The sequence below is a fragment of the Ornithodoros turicata genome, chromosome 10, assembly GCF_037126465.1.
Source record: "Ornithodoros turicata isolate Travis chromosome 10, ASM3712646v1, whole genome shotgun sequence".
Taxonomy (NCBI): domain Eukaryota; kingdom Metazoa; phylum Arthropoda; class Arachnida; order Ixodida; family Argasidae; genus Ornithodoros; species Ornithodoros turicata.
Window position 1 is genome coordinate 2,931,919 of NC_088210.1, and position 20,070 is coordinate 2,951,988.

General features: G+C 48.8%; 1 long non-coding RNA gene across 1 annotated transcript; it reads right to left on the bottom strand.

Moving 5' to 3' along the window:
* Positions 1-1,956: 1,956 nt before the first annotated feature.
* Positions 1,957-12,564, bottom strand: LOC135370283 (uncharacterized). Its single transcript, XR_010415280.1, has 2 exons — positions 12,348-12,564; positions 1,957-2,096 (listed from the first exon to the last, which is right to left on the bottom strand). It is a non-coding gene; the product is annotated as an uncharacterized LOC135370283 (long non-coding RNA).
* Positions 12,565-20,070: the final 7,506 nt, after the last annotated feature.

The window sequence follows — 20,070 nt, forward strand, 5'->3', positions numbered from 1 at the left end:
GGCGACGGGACGAAACTCTGGAACTTGTACGGCATGGATATTTGCAGTCCTTTTCACGTAGCATTTCAATAGGTGGGAGCAGCTTTTTTTCTCACTATCGTCGACCACCACAGCCGGAAAATATTTGTTCGTTTTCTCAAGCACAAGGACGATGCAGCTGAAGAGATAGAAGCGTTCATACGTATGGCGGAAACCCAAACTGGAAACAAAACAAAACGAATACTGACAGATAACGGTGGAGAATTCCTAGGCAAGCCATTACAAGATTTCATCAGGAAGAAAGGCATTGTCCACGAAAGGACCATTCCCTATTCTCCAGAACAAAATGGTGTTGCTGAGCGGGCTAATAGGACCACTGTTGAAACGGGGCGTACGCTACCACGTGACTCAAACTTGCCCCAAAAATTCTGGGTTGAAGCAGTGAACACTGCTGTGTACGTCAAAAATCGTTGCGCTAAGCGAATACTAAATCGCATGGTACCCAAGGAAATTTGGACCGGTCGAAGACAGTCTGTGAATTACTTCAGAATCTTCGGTTGTATCACCAACGCATCAGTACCTTCGCGGCTTCGAGGCAAGTTGGGCTCGCGAAGCAAGTCTTGCGTCTTTGCTACAGTGATGACCGAAAAGCGTATAGGCTGTACGACCCCTCGAAAGACCAAGTGTTCTTCAGCAGAAAACCTTTCTTTTGGGAAGACAGAACAGGACAATAGAGTGGGCAATTGGAGAACAAGTTAAAGCGAGTTTTTCCATTTGTTCGCGTCCTACTCTCTGCAAAGTATCTACGTACAAACGTTACAAACAAAATATTTGTCAGAAAGGAATACCAGAAATGTTAGCGGGAAGTTTGTCTCATTGTAGGCGTTCATATTAATTGCGGAAACACATCCTTGTCACCGTTACAAACGTTTTTGGCCCCCCTACACTTAACAAACATCCCGCAACTATTGGTATTTCAGTATATGTTCCATCCAGTACGCTAATAGAGGCTACTGAGAAATGTTCAAGCCGTGTCGAGTGGGGTACGGCCACGGCAATGGCATTTGCACTGTTCATGCACACAAAATAGCGGAAAAAGTATATTTGCAATCCGGTCTATATATTGTCGTATGTTAATCCGGTATGAACATCGATAGGACGTATATTAGCCGTCGCAATGCCTCACGAACACGTCCAATGGATGCGACAAATGCCCAGGAGGTACATCCAGAGGACATGCATTTATACAGTTACGGACGAGCTTCCGATGATCCATGAAACATCTATGGAATGTAACGTGGACATATCTGGATATCTACTAGACATCCCAAATGTCCACTCTGTACCATCCTCTGGATGTCCATTAGACGGTTTTGGTTTACTGGGTTGCTGTATTGACGAAAATAAAGTACTCGTGAAGTAACGTCCACGAGGCACTTCGTGCTGATCGTTCAACAAGGGCAGTCGTTCCTCGATTCCGTCTTGGCTCCGGAGGTTCTGCTATCACATTCTAGAGTCTACAGCAGGCCGTGACTTCATTTAAGCTCAAGGTACACAAGACCGAGAGGAACTCGTCGATAGTAGTCAACTCCGGTCCACCTTCCTCTTCTCCTAATATCACACATCGACCAGGGCGCCACGGTACCCAAACACTAACACAAGCACGTCCGTTTTCATCTCCCCATACTACCCTAAAAGGAGGAGGGGAAAGAGAAACTGAGAAGTTGAAGGTGGCGGAGAGGAGAGTACAGGCAGGACTCACGCTGTTGGGAGCATTTTGCCATTATTAGTCGCCACGGCGGCTTCGATACTTCCATCTCAGGAAAGCAACCCCCATGCCCGCCATAGGCAAACCATTATTTCCCAAGAGCAACCAGTAGTCGGGCGTTGAAGGTTCCTCCCGGCACTATCTCTAATGGTAATCTGCTCGTGAGATGCAAGTAAACGCGAGCCACATAATTATACAGAACACAACAGGCACGAGAAACATTTTATTCATTAGCAAAACAAACCCCCATGTAGTTTCCGTTGACATGCTGTCCAAGGTCTTGGTCCTCACTCGAGACTTGGAGGAAGCGAGTCTTCTAAAAGTCTGCCGGCAAGCTCATGCCAGTGAACTACAAGACAACGCACCAGATTACGTGGGAATCGTGGAAATAAATCAGAAAAACAGCCTAGTCGAAAACTTTACCGTATATACCGTTTATATGGTTGACTAACCCAGTGGAACGCTCAAATGACACCCCAGCCGCAAGAATAAACATTTAGGGCTATTTTCGTCCAGTGAGCGACTGCATCATACCAACACCATACCATACCAGTGATCATACCAATCATTTTTATATTTTGCCTGGAGACTCACCAACGGGTGCTCATTCCGAGCCACTGTCCGGCACCACCGACAATGTTGACACAGGGGTATTGGTAGGAAGGATAGGGAGGATTACGACCACCGGGATGGATGCCCGCTAGTTACCCATGTCACCTTCAACGATAACGCGTTTGGTGCGTTGACTGACGTTCGTCTTCGCTGCACAGTTGAGACGTCTGGGAGCGAAACGCTGCACTCTCAATTGCGCAGCAGGAGGAGCATCACGCGGAGTTACACTTGTTTTGAAAGCAGACGACACACTGACGCGTTGACCAAGACTCGCACTTCTCGCCGAACACATGACCAATATAAAATAACGTTGCAGTTCATGACCGAACAGCCCAATTTAATCACGAGCGTTTTGTCACCGTCCTACATGCATTTAAACAGACATAAGGATAGGACAGATTTAGCCCCGATATGAAACTGCAGCAGAGGGGCTGTCAAGACAGTTGACAAGTGGGGAAAAGTTTTAGGCAAATATTTGTGTATGGTGCGGAGCTCATCGCATAATTCCCATGCTACAACCTGGGTGAGATGCAAATGTATCACGGGAGACGTTGTCGTTTAACTTAAACGCATTGTGGCGCGATCTAATCACCAGCGCCAACCGTGGCGGTGTTCATAGAAGCCACGCGAATTAACTTGCAGCAAACTCGGCAGCTGTTCGTCTGCTTTACGACAGGGCCGGGGCCCGCGGGCGACGAGTCTGGGGCGCAGGGAATTACAAATTCTCTTCGCTAGCGTTACGTTGCGTTACACACCACGTGCGCTCGCTCCCGAAAGACATGTTCGCGATACCACAAGGATCGGAACAGGGCCCCTGGTTGAGGTTAGTCCATATAAATATGTATGCACGTACGTGTACTGTAGGGGACATTGCTGTCTAAAATGAGCACTACGTGGTTTCTCGCATCTCAAATATACAGGTGGTATAAGACTATTTCTTTCGAGTAATAAACACGAGCTGCACATTGTCCACCTTCAAATACAATGTTGCCACGATACTTTCAAGCGCAACCAAGGTAATATGGGACGGAGAAGCACTCACAAGTGATTTTAGCTAACCGTGTCCCCAACAGTACATGTGCGTATGCATGCCTTTGCTATATCATACGACCCACAGGTCACAAAATTAAACAAGGCTTCAGCTGTCGTCCTCCACATACACAACGCTAGATCACACGATGGTGTGGTACACCCTAATACTGAAATAAAACTAAAATATGTTGAACGTGGTGCAATTTTGACAGTGGCGAGAAATAACAGACTTTGAGTTCCGGCTTCCTTAATGAGGCGGTTCCAAATACACGGCGCACGGCAAGGTGTCTTTGCATTTCAGTTTTGTGTTCAGCTATATTTGCAGCAAGGTATTTGCCTGTGGCTCAATCAGCAAAAGCAGAACTCTGAGCAAAACGTCTTTGTTAAAATCTGGAACCTAATAGGCGCGCTTCGACGCTCCAGCTCGTAATGCGCGTCGGGAAGATGTTATTGACTTCGTCGTCGGGATACCACTATGTACTCCCCCTCCCCTCTGGTAGAGGCAGAGGGTAGCTGTCTCACCAGGCGACACGCTTCAGCTGGCGGAATACGCAAGTCGGGGACGGTTCAAGAGCGAAGTAGGCAGGGTGAGCGGCCGGCGAGGCGGTGGTGGTGGAGTTCTGCATGCACGTTACCTCAGCATGCGCACACTAACGATATCTTCTTTACCGTTGATGGATATGTGGTAGTTCTTGCCTGCGCGCAAGAAGACTGCGTTGGGTCCGGTGTAAGGGTGTGTGAGCGCCTTTCGAAGAGCCTCTGTGCTAACAAAAAGTATGGCGTGTGAGGCGGTGTCGCGATCCTCAGCAACCTGAGGTGTGCGAGAGGAGTTCGCATGGGTGGGAACGTGACGGAGCCGGTTCGAAAAAAATGGTACAGACGTTCGATAATGCCAGACGGCGGCGGGGGATGACGGCAAGGCACCAGGAGATCTGCAGGAAGGTGTGGGCTAGAACTATATACACGCGGATATCCAAGAGGACACGATACCCAAGTAGACATGAAAGCCTGCACAACGTTTTCGGCTGCTCAGCCATAGGAGTAGCTTCGGGCCACTGGTATAACGGTCCACTGCAGTAAGGAGGCAGTGGTGGCCAGATCACGGGGGAAGAACGCCTACCCTGTCGAGGAGCACAGACCCGAAACGCGCACGGGAAAGGTTGAAAGGTGCATGGGAAGCTGTCGTTGACTCAGGCTCGAATGCCCGTGCTCGTAGAGATGCATGGAATGAAGCGGGGGGTCGTGAGTGTACCGGAGGCTGTGGATAGTGCAGGTCGGTCCCTGGAAGCCGTGAAGCGATGGTCGGTGAGCGGATGAGATGATCAGTGAGCGGTCGGGTCGCTGCGTGGTCGTTTGGATCGGTAGCGTGGACGCTAGCGCGACGGCAGCGGTCGGCGTGTCGGTCGAGAGGCGAAGGGCAGTCATGACTTGGTCGTGATGAGCCGAGTAATGGCGGTAGCTTCCAGGGACAGCTTGCCGTGGTAGTGCTCGCCGATAGTGTCGGAAGAAATTTGGGATGGCGAAGGTCAGTCTTGCTGTAGGTGGTGGTACTGTGCAAATTGACAGCGAAGTCCTGTAACCGCAGCAGACAGTGGTCAGGAAACGTAACGACGTTTAGGGCGTGCTAGTCCTAACAAGGACGGCAATCACATGTCTCCTTAGGCCCCATATGGGCACCTGTCTCCTTAAGTGCCCTTCTTACGTGCATCTAGTGATGTCATGGCTGACCTTTCTCAGTGCCCCTATGTGTTCAATGAAGTATTCTGCAATCCATTCTCACCCAGAACACGAGTGTCTTCTCCACCGATTATGCATCATGACTTTGCTCCCAAGGATCGAGTAGTTTTTGATACACCTGGAATCGCTACAACAAACATCCCACATCGTCATAATCATCACCCATTCACTATGCTGTTGTTGTTGTTGGAATCGCTACTATAATTCACTTAAAACATCCTCAAGGTCCGGGTTTGATGGTACTGACACAAACATGTTGAAATGTACTATTTTGTACTCATCAATCATCTTAACGCGCTTTTTTTTCTTCTCAAACTCTCGAAGAGGACATTCTTCCGGTTCTCTCATCTCTTCCCTGTACATCATTGGAGTGCAACCGCCCTCCCTGTACCATCACCTCCATTACCGACGTCAAGCAATTCAAGAAGTGTTCATGTGATTATTTCGCCGTATATCCGTTTTTCGGTCTACATGTTGTACACTTCTGCTGTGATTTTCTGCCCTCTAATAGGCTCAGACCCTTCTCTTTTTTTTCACATATACGTATGCGTGCAATTTTTTCAATAAGTGCAATTTTGTTAATGTGGACCTAATTTGGAAATATTTTGTATGCTGCTTGTATTAACATCTTTTACAAATTACAAACCCACTCCCCTCTGTATTGTCTCACGGCCCTGAGGGTAAATAAATAAATATGCAAGGCGGAGGACCAATCGCTGGAGGAGGGCCAGGCAACGCCGATGGAAAGCTTATGGTCGAGTTCAGCACGGGCGTTCTTCATTTTTCTGGAGCAGGACGCCGAGCCCGGGCAAAAACTGGAGGACTTGTGGTTTCGATGTGGTGCACAACTTCGTGGGTCACAGGGTGCGACCAGTCAGGTGGCTGGGTGAAGGTGGGAAAGTCCTTGAAGATGGCCGCGTAGGGCACTGGAGGGCGCTGACGGGAACGAAATGCGCGGCAGCGTCGGCGGGGTAGGCTCTGACAGACAGTCTGATGGATGTGTCAGTCAAACGCTTGCGAGCCATGTCAACAGCCAGTGCGAAGTGCTCGAGAAACTCGGCCCCAGTATGACGTGTCCGACGTCTACCACAATAAATACCCATTGAAAGGTTCGCCGAAGGCTGTTGTTGAGGGTGAGGCTTCGTTGTCGGAAAAGCCGGACTCCGGTCTTGTTGACGGCGATGAGTTAGAAAAGGGGAGACGACGTCGGTTGGCGTGCGTGCCAGGAAGCACACTGACTTCGGTGACGGTGTCAACCAGAAAACGAGTATGGGAGGCGCAGTCGTAAACGAACAATAGTCGTCTGCAGGAAGTGCTGGAGGCTGCCGCAGCCGCTAACGGTCTCCGCGGAAGATTTCCTGCAACGTAGACCGATGGGTGCAATGGCGGGCAGCAATGCTGGCCTCAGCTGCTCCACAGCGCATCCCCCGTCCCGCCACCGTTTCCGACAAAGCACCGTCGCCCAAGGGCACTAGAGTCACTAAATAAGCTCCGCTTCAGAGTATCGACACTGAGGTCCAAGGGAGAGCAGGAGCGCCATCTTGTTTCCGCACAACGCCGGTCCCATTCGAAGCTGAGGATCAAAGACAGCTAACATAATGCTCGCTGTGGAATAGAGAAGCGTGTATGATTGTTGTGCGAAAATCCATGTATTGTCCACCAGAGCGTCCCGAGGATGTCAAGGTGAGCTCAAGGTCGTCAGCCTTGATAAGCCGCTTGCAAGAGAACGGAACGTTTCACCCGCGCACGATAGATGGCATCGTCCGCAAAAATGCGCCTAAAGTGCGCGTGCGCGTGGCTACCTTGGCTGGGAAACAAGATGGCGCTCGCTCGCTCTTGGAACCCAGTGTCGGTACTCTGAAGCGAAGCTTATTTAGTGACTGTAAGCGCACGAGACAGGGAGCGTGAGCCATGTCGGAAACGGTGGGCTGCGCGGTGGTATGGCGGTGGTATGGCCATAGCGGCGGTGCAGCTGAGGCCACCTTTGCAGAAAGGCGCTCAACATCAGTCCGTAGGTGCGCAATGGGGTCTTGCGTAGAGGCTTCTCGCGAACGAGAAGCACGGCCATGATTTGGAAAAGGTTTTTCAATGATGTTGGAAAAATGAAATGAGAATGAAAATTTTTGAAAAAAAAAAGAGGTTTTTCAAAATTTGAATGATGCTTTCTGCAAGTGCTGCTACATCTAGCAAAGACTCTGTGGTTGCAGAAGTAAGAATCATCTGCAAGTTGGGTGGCAGACTTTGCAGGAATAATACGTTGAGGAGGCTGCATCAAGGGTTGGAGCACGCTCACCCAGAAGGTTCTGCATATGGCGTAGGAGCTGGCCTGGGCGGCGATCGCCGAGTTCTTCAGCCTTGAATAGTTGCTGTAGCCACCTCCGTTCAGAAGCGATGTCACCCTTTAAAGTATCTGCCTTAAGCGCGTCATTAGGGATTGACTTGGGGGGGGGGGAGGGGCGCAGAGGACCTCAATGAGCTGGACAGTTACCTCTTTGGGTAGAACGCAAACCATGTGACGGAACCTCGCCGGCTATGAAGTAATCCGCGCGAGAGCAAACTGGCACTCTTGCCCCAGGAACCACAGGGCAGGGTTGTGGGTCCAGAATGACGGCAGGCGGGCAACGTAGTCGTGAAGAGTGGGTGACGTCGGGGAATCGTCTATGGCTTGAGTGGCGAGTGGGCGCTGGCCTAGAAGGGCTGGCGGAACCGGATGAGACGAAAGTTGCTCCATGATGCGCCGCAACTTTCGTGTCACCAAGTATGTGGCTCAATGAGCGAAGGCAACAACAGCAACTGTATTTTTAAGATGATGAATGGGAAGTTTCATCGCCAGGGGGCGATACTCTACCACATTGCTGTTTGCGATGTGGGGAATGAAATAATGAGACGCTTCACAATAAGGTTCAAAGTCTTACGATGTCGAAAAATGTCAAAAGAGTTTCGAGTGCGCAGCGTTCGTCGGCTGGATTCGGCCAGAGCGAAGGCACAGCTCTGAGCGAAGCGTCTTTATTCGGCAAGAGCCGAAGGGCCAACTAAAATCCGGAACGGCTCCATCTCGAAGCTCCATCTCGTACAGCACGCCTGGGAACATGTTAACAGTGAATTTTAACATATCGTGCGCTGCCGCCTTTGCGTACGTAAGGGATAGCGTGGCGGTCCTGCGCAATGCTCAAAGCTTTGCTTGTGTCTTGCGCGTGCGCAGAGACACCAACACTATCCCTCCCCTAACGGAAACGCGACAGCGTACGTTATACTAAAACTGACTATTGTCTTCACATTTCACACGCTATTTCTTATCTACATGTCTGTATAGATGGTATACAGACAAAGGTCCCACGGGTAGAACTAGTTACGAAAACTTATGTTGTTTACAAGTGTAACAGCCACTCTCGGAATTGGTTGTAATGTGTATTAAGAAATAATTATTATGGCACATCGCGATTAGCTTAGTAGTAACATGAATCGTGCAGCTAAAAAATGTACCAGCAAAGCAATATGTTCGAGGTTATAATTCAATGAAAACGAATTGGCCTTAAGGCATTTTTTGAATGAGTGAATGGAATGAAGTTTTATGTCTGATGTCTGATGGCAAAGAATTCCAGACTCTGATGAGTAATGAGCAAACTTGACCATTCCATAGTTAGTTCTGCACGTGGGTATGGCTAGATGATTCTGTGATGCCATTCGTGTGTGCATAATTGTTGTTTTATATGTAAGCACGGTTTGTGGTATCGGAAGCCGATTGTACCGTATTTTGAGGGATAGCAGCATGAGATGGAGGAATGTGAGTTTCTCGATGGGGATTATGTTAACTGATGGATAGATGAAGTCGACATTTTCTGTGCGATTTTTGTGGAAGATTGTGGGAACGGCAGTGTTTTGAAATGGATATAGCAATATTTTGTAGGTGGTTCCATATACAGCTGTACGATAGGCTAGACGGGCCTGGATAAATGCATTATATATATTTTTATATATATTTTATATTTATTTTATTTTAATATATATATTTTATATTTATTTATATTTAGAGTGTGGAGTCTAAAAAGCACCGGAAGGAAACAGCGCAAGGAGACGAGGTCGGAGGGACACGATGCAAACGCAGACCTGCAACTAAAGGTTTATTGAGTTGAGAAACATTTAAATACACAAGGTTAAACCGGATCATGGCATGTGCCTTCCAAGAAATTCATCTTTATTACAGGGGTTAACAGACGCCTGACTAGCTTACATCTTCTTTCTTCCCGACATGGGAGGCTTCAACTATGTCTCGTGTTTCTTGATGAGGGTTTGTTATTACTTGAAGCCTATCATATCAGGAAGAATACAGGCGTTTGGCAGCCTCTGTGATAAAAAAGTTGAACCGATCTGCGAAAACTGTATCTCTGTATATAGCTCTCTTTGGTTTGCCATAAAAATAATATAAATAATAAATAATTCTGCAAATTAAAAGAAAAAACGGTGATAACACGGTTCTGGTTTACACGTTTTGTTCTTCAGGGTGCATCCACAAAAAGTAGGGGTGCTATTTAACTAACGTATTTAAAGGGACTATAAAATTTCCCGAACCCCCATACTTTTTTTCGATGGTAACTGTTCTTCCCGCAGAGAAACTAATATGCCACAAATTTTTCCGGACGAAATCGCTCCACTCTGCGAGGAGCGCGCGCTGGAAATGTCTCTTCCGCGTTCCTCCTCTCCCGCGTATATTTCCCTGCCGATGGTGTAACTGTACGGACCGCTCTTCGGTTCCCCGCAGAGTTGTACGTAACTCGTTACAAGTAACTCGTTACCTAGTAACCAGTTACTTTTTTCGGTAACGAAGTAACGACCTAGTTACTTTTCTAAAAATTGTAACTAATAACGTATTCAGTTACAAAAATCGGTAACTCGTTACTCACGTTACTCGTTCCTTTCCTTCGTTTACGCTCGGCTTCAACATGGACGACATGGTCAGTTAGTACGTGGAAATTCCCGAAATCTCGTACGCTTCTAACACGAGGTGACCTGACCTGGATGTTCAGCTCCTGGGAGCCTCTGGTCGACAGTCATTCTTTTGTTGAGTCTTAAGGTGTCCGGCATGACGAATGCCGCAACACTTCCCGGTCGTGTCATTGACCATGAAAGCATTCTTGGAAAAATACCCTGGATTTGTTTGTGGGTGTGGGTGTTATCTCCCAGCAGATGCCAATGGATACTATACTAGAGTAACTAAGCTCGCCGAAACTCGGATCCTGAGATGACATTGTCAATATCTGCTGATTCGCCGTGCTGTTGTAAAGTAAGTCCACCGGACGTGGACCACGAAATCCCGGGTTTATTATATGCAGCTCGCGCGTGTCATTGGCCAAGCAGCGTATCCCGGGAAGAAACCTTAGTCCCCGTATTTTCGCTCCCACCTCCACACTTGTGGGCTCTAGTGAGGATCACTCGTTGGATTATAAGATGTCACAGATGATAAACACGTGAGTGTGGCCTGGGTTGGACGAGACGTTCAGGGTGAAGGCGGCAAAAGGTGACGGGAATGTAGTATTTTAATGTTTTCTTTGCCTTCCCAAGCTAAAATGACCGAGTGCATCCCACTCGTCGCATTCGAATTTGGAGAAGCGTGCTCAGGTAAGCGTCTTCAATATTTTAGTTAGCTGTAGCAGTTACCGTATCGAGGATTACACGTTAAAGGCACTGCTTTCCACGAATCAATCAAATACCTCGTGGAGTCAATGCCGTGTTGTGAGGCCCGAGAACCTTTGTTGATTTGATGGCTTACAACGGGGGGGGGGGGGGGGGGTTATGTTTAAAAGGAAAGGTTAGCCATGGAAAGAGCCAGCTTATACAACGGCTTGTAGACGTTGGTGTAGCATTTATCAGTTTTATCACAACATATCAGATATGTCACATATTTATCAGAACATAAACGCACAATATCGCGCTGACGTCGTTTAGCCTCCTAACCGTGGTGCCAAAATAAGGGAATAAAAGCAGCTTGAATTCACAGAACAAAAAAAAAAAAAAAAGAAGGAAAGTCAGCCTCGCTACTAATCAGGCGCATCCTATTTCCAATACATGCATCAAACAAAGGTGGCTGTATTTGATGCAACCATGCCTTTCCACAGCAATTTTTCAGTCTTGCCACAGAAGCTCTCTCGAGCAACTGCACTAAAAATAACCGATGCCCATTTCGAGTACCAACTATACTTCAAAGCGAATTCCATGGAAATTGTCGGACCAAATAAAGCACGTGTCAATTTTGACATGGTTGTGGCTCTGTAATAGCATGATAACGTAAAAGTAACTCGGTACTATCGAGTAACGGGAACTCGTTCCTTTTGTTACTTTGGTAACGGGTAACGTATTTAGTTCCTTTTTTTCGTGGTAACGAGTAACGGTATTTAGTTCATTTTTTTCGGTAACGTGTACAAGTCTGGTTCCCCGTTACGTCACCGGTGTTGCACAATGGCAAGTAATGCCGAGCTCGCGCTGTGGCTGCCGCCACTGCCGAAATCTGCCGATCGCGCGAAGGCTGCTGTCATGGAGATTTCCACTCCCGATGAACGCATACGCGAGATCCTACGGCGCATGCTCCTGGCGGGATTCCTCGGCTCGGCAACACGTCACGATGACGTGTTGCTGAGCCGGCCGTGGTCGCGTCAAGTTACCCGTTGTGTCTCCGCTCGGCAGCTCGTCACGGCGCGGCGCCAGCTGTCCTCCCTTCGCCGCTCCGTTTAAATTCGCTCCCGAGAAATCCGCTCGCGCGATGAAAGTAAAATTTCAGTTCTAGACTCAGAAAAATGTCTTCTTTCGAACGAAACGAAGAAAAAAATCGTTTCATAGTCCCTTTAACGTCGTGCGTATTTATTTAACTCAATACATTTCCCCCATAAAAAAGTGATGCGCGTAACCGTGTGGAATAGCCTGCACGAAGCTAATATTACTTGAGCAGTCACTATCAGCATTTATGAACTATATTTTTCTTGTAAAGATGAGGCGGATTTCGTTCCCTGGTTGCGCCGGAGTACGTTATTTTTGGGGACGACTTGTTTTGCACAATGCGAAAAGAGCTTCAACAGCAACAACGAAGCAAGGAAGGAATGGGAGAAAGGCCCTGCTAGTCCGATAACGCTCGAGACAAACGAAAATAAAAGAAGCATTCAGAGAGTAGGTTATCTACAATCCGTAGTACCCGCTCTCAATCTAATTAGATCGAATTGGGTGACCCCACCTGTCGGACGAACGAAACTTCGAAATTCTGGACCAGAGTGATTGCAGTCGTCGGATCCATCTTGTAGTCTTCCAGCATCCATTGTTTCTCGTTTTCCGCTTGGCAGACCAGCCTCGTTGCCGTCATTGCAAACACGATCGTTAGTGCGTCTTGCGAGGGTTTCTTGATTGTGCAAATCTTAACCTGTTCGTTGTCAGTCTGCACGTGGAACTGAATCCTGTAGAAAACGGTATTATTGCGAACAATTAACGGTCTCCCTGATGATGCAATGAGAAGCGAAAATGGCGGCAATCGTACAACTGCTAAGAAAATGCGTGTCGAATGCCTGGTTTCAGCACCTTTTCTTTCTTTCAGGTGCTTCATTCGATAGTTCTAAGTTGCGCCTAGTCGTTTGGAGATATGAATCAAATGTAGGAGCACAGCTGCAATACGTTATGATGTAATGCGAGAGAGGACAACGCGCTCTGCGTTTGGCGTGAAGAAATAGGATCCACTGACTCGAATTAGAGGCTAGAGGGTGCCCGGTCGTGGACATTTCGGAGCGAGTGGACGCATACATCACACTTTTTTTTTTGCGCTGTATATCGAGAGCTGTTGATCTTTATGACCTGAGGCATGCACATGAAAGGTGCGGGGATGTGCTAACGATAGGCATCACATGGATTTACTGCAACGCGTAAACAATGGCTACAAACATGAGAAGAAGGAGAACGACCGTTTGCTCCTGCAGGGATTATCCGAGCCCACCCGATGCTCTCCTGCTTGCAACTCTCCCTGCCCCAAAAATACTGGCCAGAAAGGCTAGAAAAACGTGAAAAAAGGTGGTACACATGATGCAATGTACAGTGTCATCAAATCAACAACAACGACAGAGCTGTTTATTTAAGCTCGCCTGTTGCTGCGTGCATGGAAACTTCATTTGGATTGTGGTCCGTAGCAAGGCCTTCTTCCGTACGTGTCGAGCTCGGTCCTGGCCATAGGTGAACATAAGGCTAGTGTTGGCTTCTCCGTCAGCCTTCGTTTAAAGTGGGACTCCGCAACAAAATCACCACAAACATACTGGCATGCGCATGGACCTCTTAAAGCGTCGACTTCGACTAAGTAAACTCACCTCATGAGCTATTAATTTTCCATAAAAATAATCGGTTATTGAACGCGTATTTGAACGCAATATTTCTTGTATTCTAACGCACCTTCCGCGGGTTGTACCCAAGGGGGTTTTCGATGCATGCAAAGCAGCTCACGAAATAGCTGCGTTTACGTGAATGCGGCACAAGCGTATCGTATCCAGTTGTCGCATCCACCCATGCAAACGGGTCAATTAATCCGCACAATAGAGGTTGGGTCGAAACGGTGGATGCTCATGCACATTGTGCACGGAAACAGACAATCCATATCGGCGGCGGCTGAAGGGAGGATCATGGGAAGAGGAGTTCCGCCGCGTATTAGTTGCGTCGTCTGCTGCTCCTAGTCGGAACGACAAAATGGTGGTATTAGGGCATTCTCAGCCACGCTCCGTTTTGCATATTGCCACGTATCGTCTCTGGGTCAATGGAAAAGAAAAATTTTGCGTTTTGAAGGCAATCGAGCATGTCGTCGATGGGCGGTAACGGGTAGACGTCCCTCTTCGTTATCTCATTGAGTTTCCGGTAGTCGACGCAGACCCCCCCCCCCCCCCCCCCCTGAGTGTTCCGTCCGTCTTCTTCACTAGTACCACCGGCGATGCCCACGGACTGGTCGACGACTGGATAATGTCATCTCTTAGCACCTCTTCTACTTGCTTTCGAATCGTTTCTCGCTCTTTGCAGGATACCCGCTACGGCATGCGGTGAATTGGACGGGCGTTTTCGTCGACGATGATGCGGTGCTTCGCAATGGGCGTTTGTCTTACTTTCGACGATGCAGCGAAGCAGTCACTGAAATCGTTGAGCATCTGGAGAAGGGTTTGCTTTTGAGTTGTATTGAGTTGAGGGTTTACGTCGAAATGTCCGGCCTCGTTTTCCGCGGTGACGGCGATGCGAGAAGCGTCCACCAGGCAAACATCCGTGGTGGTGTATTGGTATACGATGACGGCTGTCTTCGTCCCGTTTGCGAGGTGTTGTGCCTCCGGGCGAAAATTTGTGACCAGTAGTTGGACTGTAGTTGGACTGTTCCGTTTCTTACGGGCACAATTCCTCGTGCTATCCCAATTCCTCGTTCGGGGAGAAGTCGCGTGTTGCCTTCAGCCAACAAACAGCCAGTTGGTGCTCTGTCGCACGTAGCGGTCACAAGGACTGACGACAAGGGAGGCAGGTTGACGTGCTGACTCGTCACGGCGGTTACGTCCGTGTTTGCGCACTTCTCCGGGGTTATTCGTGCCCACCACTTGTCTTCCGCGGTTTCCGGCGTTTTGAAAGAGATAACTCCATTTGTGAAGTCGATGGCTGCTTCATTTTCGACTAGAAAGTCCATTCTGAGTATTACATCCCGTGGGCAGTTCGGCAGAACGGCGAAGCTGACGACGTACTGGATGTCACGCACTTGTGTGACTGGAGTGCATCGGCCAGTCGGTGTTACGACGTATCCACCAGCAGTCCTGATGTCAGGCTCATCCCACCTCGTTTGCACGTCGCGAAGCTTCTTAGCCAGAGTAACCACTTATAACAGAGTCGTCGGCTCCAGTATCGATTAACGCAATCATCTCATGGCCGTCGATGAGTATCTTCAGGTTATTGGTAATTTTTCGAGCGTCGTGTTGGTGCTATGTTGCTGTTCGTCGAGTTGGAGGAATTGTAACTTGTCGTCGGTCCGCAGCCTCACCTCCCGGAGCTGCAGTCTTCAGTTTTGCCGGTTAGGGCTGCGCCACACACGTCGTCTTGCCGGTGACCGTGAACGTGCTCTTCCTGGCGACCTGCTGCGGTGGGGGACGCTCGGGGTAGGTTGGACAGGCCGAGGAGGCGTCCAACGGTCTCTGTAGTACGGCGGACGAGTAGGTTGCCCCTGTCTGAGAGCGGCGGGTAGGTTGGTCTCGGTACTTCGGCGTCGGAGTTGGCGGTTGACGAAGTCTGGATTGCCTGCTGAACCTCGTCCTTGATGATCGCGCCGATCGAAGATAAATGGTCTGTGGCCTTCTCTGGACACAATGTTCCTTCGATCTTCAGAAGATCACTCCAAAGTTTTTCTCTACGTAATGGTGACCTCTACAAAGAAAACCACGCACCACAAGGCGCTACGTGGCTTCTCGTTGTGCCTGGAGACATGCGCCTCGTGATTCTTGAATCCTGCCACGACGAACCGTCATCAGGTCTTTTGGGATACAGCCGGACACTGGCCCGTATAAGGGAAAAGTACAACTGGCTAAAACTGGCCAAGACCGTCCACCACTACGTGAGGACGTGTCGGAAATGCCAACGACGAAAAACGCCGCCGGTACGACCTTCTGGGCACCTTCAGCCAATCGCACCGCCGTCGGCGCCGTTCGAGCAGATTGGGATGGATCTACTGGGGTCCTTCCGACGTCAGTCTTCCGGAAATCATTGGATAATCGTCGCCACCAACTACCTGACACGCTATGCCGAGACTGAGGCACCTCCACCAGAAATGTCACAGATGAAAACAGACGAGCGAGACGGCGAATAATCGGCGAACACTTTATTCAGCTGCTTAGCTGATTAATACTACAGGGATAGCTCTTAGACAGAACTAAGGTGAACGAATACTCCGACTGGGAGCTCACAAGCTTTTATACACAGAAAACATAGAAAACACGCGTCGATGGAGAAAAGAAAATACAGAAGCCTCTCCAAGGTCGTCGGCACGTCCTTGAGATTGATGCGAGCGAAGGAGCAGATGGCTTCCAGAAGGATCGCTTTCCATGTAGCGCGTGGCCCCAGCCCGTCGTTCGACCCGTCGTTGCCTGTTGTTCTTGTTGCGTGTGGCCGCCCCAGAGACGATACGTGGCATTGCACCCTCCGTAGACGTGGCATCGTCCCGATGCCGGAACCTGTGTCGGCTCATCGCATTTCGTTTGCACCCTGCGAAGCCTCGTAGCCAACGTAGCACTTTCACATTAGTGAGTTTTAGTATACCGTTGATAAGGTTATCGTGCCTAACCAATCCCAGTGGAGCGTGCCTCAGAATCTTGTCCACTGATTGGTTCCGGTTGATACGGTTCGACGCTATCCACGTTATCAACGGTCTGCTAAAACTCTTGTCGGCGCCGTTATCGATTAACGCAGTTTTAGCGTGGTCGTCGATGAGTATTTGCAGGTCACTGGTAAGGTTTTGAGCGTCGCGGCGGTCTATATTGCTGTTCGTCGAGTTCCGGGACTGGTCGCGTCGTGAATCAGCGGAAGCATGCTGCTGCCGCAGAGAGTCTTCAATTGCGGCGCGGCGACGACCGCGCTGAAGGCGGAGGCGTCAGGTGAAAATCCGGGTAGACCCAGTCGTCGGTACGGACAACGGCGGTAGACGTGGATGACGTTCGCCATACGTCTGTCTTGCGATCGAGTTCCTTGTGCGCGTGGCGGATAGCTGAGTGGTGCAGGTTGGGCGGGTCGCGAATGCGCCCAGCTGTTGCCGTGCCGCGCTGCTGATGGTGGCTGTCGCATTCATCTTCTTGCGGGTTGGGGATCCCAATGGGCCGAATTCCGCAGGTAGACCACGCTGTCTTCCACTCAGTCGTTTCTGTTCCTTCAGGCCGTTGAACAGGGATTCCCCTGCATCTCCACCAGAAATTTCACGGATGAAAACAGACGAGCGAGACGGCGAATAATCGGCGAACACTTTATTCAGCTGCTTAGCTGATTAATACTAGAGGGATAGCTCTTAGACAGAACTAAGGTGAAAGAATACTCCGACTGGGAGCTCACAAGCTTTTATACACAGCGGTGAACATTGTAGAAAACACGCGTCGGTGGAGTGGATGAAATACAGAAGCCTCTCCAAGGTTGTCGGCACGTCCTTGAGATTGATGCGAGCGAAGGAGCAGATGGCTTCCAGAAGGATCGCTTGCCATGTAGCACGTCGCCCCAGCCCGTCGTTCGACGCCTCGTTGCCTGTTGTTGTTGTTGCGTGTGGTCGCCCCAAAGACGATACGTGGGAATGTGCATGTTAGTCTACACTGACTGAAGCAGCAGGGCCTGCAGCCGTAGAGCTAAGTTCCTTCTGATATACGGTTGAAACGGTCACGTAGATGGTACGTTTTCGACGTTTTAACGTTCGGCACGAAGGTAGCGAAACACAGGAAACGACAGTTTTTGCAGAAGTGCTACTTTCCGATATGACACGGCGTGGTGCCTAGAGCCTTGCACGGGCGGACTTTTCCGTGCCCGACCCGTCCCGGGCGCGAAATTCCGTAACGTAGGCTAGTTTACGCATAGGAGAATGCGCTGCATCTCTATTGGTTGGCGCTGCGGCAGCCTGAAAACTTGCGGGAGCCAGAAACGGACGCTGCCGCTACCGCTGTCAACATGGCGGCCAGTGTGTGTTTACCAACTGGATTGCGAACTGAATTATTGCGAAGGAAAGGTGCAAGGAGCAAAGAAAGTGGGAGATGAACTACAACTCGTAGTACAGTGTTGCAGTGGTGAAAGTTCTGTGGCCAGCCTTCGTTCCGTGTGGCGTTTCGTGTTGCTTTGTGTGTGTGTTGAGCGCGCATTGATCAAGTACGATCAGTAGATGCACCCAAGTGTCAATATACTCAACGGCCGCTCAGGACGCAAGAAATTCTGAACTTCGTTGCGGTTTCTTAATTGCACTTCTCGCTCTTGCTTCTGTTATTGACGCAGGTAGTCGAACCACTAGGAACACTCCTTTTTGCTGTGATGGGATTCTGAATGAGGGCAAAGTATTCCGTGTAGCCAAACATGAAGGGCAACCACTATTTCCATTTAGACTGTGTTACGTACATTTGGCGTGAGGATTGAAGAAGAATTTAAGTGTGCTGCTATTCTTGCGTCCTCAGTCGACGATTGAAAAGATGTAGTCAATTTGTGCGGTTTCGCGAGCAATATTCCATGCTTCGCACCCCCCTCCAAATAAAGAGGGGGCGGAAGGGAGTGGTGATGTATGACTTCCCTGTATCTGGATGGAAGAGTCTAGTATCTAGAAGTTTCTTTTTTGTTCTGTCGTCTGTGTGCATCCAAGAGCCGATATACGAATAATTACCATGTGTATGTCATGCTAATTCAAAGGGGATCTGCTTGCAATAATAAAATTCACAGCTGCCTTTAGTTGTGGTAACCTATGCAGCATGGTCTCTTGGGCGGTCTGTTCTTGTGTGAGCTTGTGACCTGAAACTGCAGCTCATGCGTACAAAGCTGAATGTTGTGGTTTTGCATTGATAGGTGGCAATGCACAGCAAAGTTTTCACAGGGCAGAAGCTGCAATGGATATTTAATGTGGCATGCTGTTTTCACATAAGCCTGCCCCCTTTGACATCTGTAATAGTAAGATTCAAGTGCATTTCAATGTTTTGTCTGCTGCAGAATGAATGTTTCAGTTTGCAGAGCTCACCACAGTATCCACCCCATCTTATTCATTTCGCATAACACTCCCTCTGCTGAAAGTACGATAAATATGTATTTGGAAAGAACACAGTGGCCTCTAGGGTGTCTTAGTGTAGCAGATTCTCTGCCATAGGTTTGCATGACAGAAAATTAACAAAGTTGTTGGTGTTATGGCCTCGCATTTGGATGCTTTTCTCAATCAGCAACACCCACTGCTGTTCATTTTGCAAGAATGCGTGCACATGCACATGGCTTGGAGCTGTTACTTGGCTCTTTCCAACCTATCTGCCATTAGGGTTGCCACCAGGCTGGTATTATACCGGCACGGCCGGTTATTTGTTCGCTTTGCCGGTTGCCGGTAGGAAGGTGGTACCGACAGCCTTTTGTCGGTATTTGTGGCTCAACACCTTTCACAGGGACTTTTGCAAGGTTTTCTCTTCAACATTCCACTACAGCTTGAATAAATCTGGAGCACAGACCCAACTCCGCAGTAACCAGTCGTTTTCTTAGTTATTCATTATTATCATTGTTATTCATTAAGTCTTGTGTTCGGAGGGGACAAGATCAATGGTTGTGCAAAGCTATTGGTGGTTGTGTCGAGCCAGCTAGAAGTACTTATGCCGTATACAACCATCATGACTTCTCCGCCTGCAAGAAGAGTTTGTGTGCATCGATACTTTTATCAAAGTAAATAACAGTCCAATCCGGTTGTTCCAATACGATCCAGTGTAGCGTTCATGCCTGTTTACAGCAATTTCTAACATCAATGATCCAGCCGCACACAGGAACTTACGTGTGCTCATCCATCCCTCAACCACTTTCCCTTTCCTGCGAGCCTTTTGCTCTATTCCACCTCCTCTCCCTCAGCCGGTATTTTTCACTACGAAAGGTGGCAACCCTATCTGCCATGTCGGCATCAGCAAAGTCCTTGGTGTTATGGGCTTATGGCTTCGCACAGATTTACGTACATACTCAAAATACAGTATACTTTTTTCTGTATTTTGATACTCTATGCAATAGTTTTTGTGACAAGTATTTTTAAAGCATTTAAAATACTTCTTTCACTATTTGCTAGTCAGTACTCAAAACGCTCCTTCCTCGACATGCCGTGTCCCGCAAACATCCCCACAGTGTCCAGATTTTCAGCTCACTGGAACTTCCCCCGTTTTTCATTCTTTGTTTTTGGGAATTGGCGCATCTGTCATTCATCCTCCTGTACAATAAGCTGGTCCCAT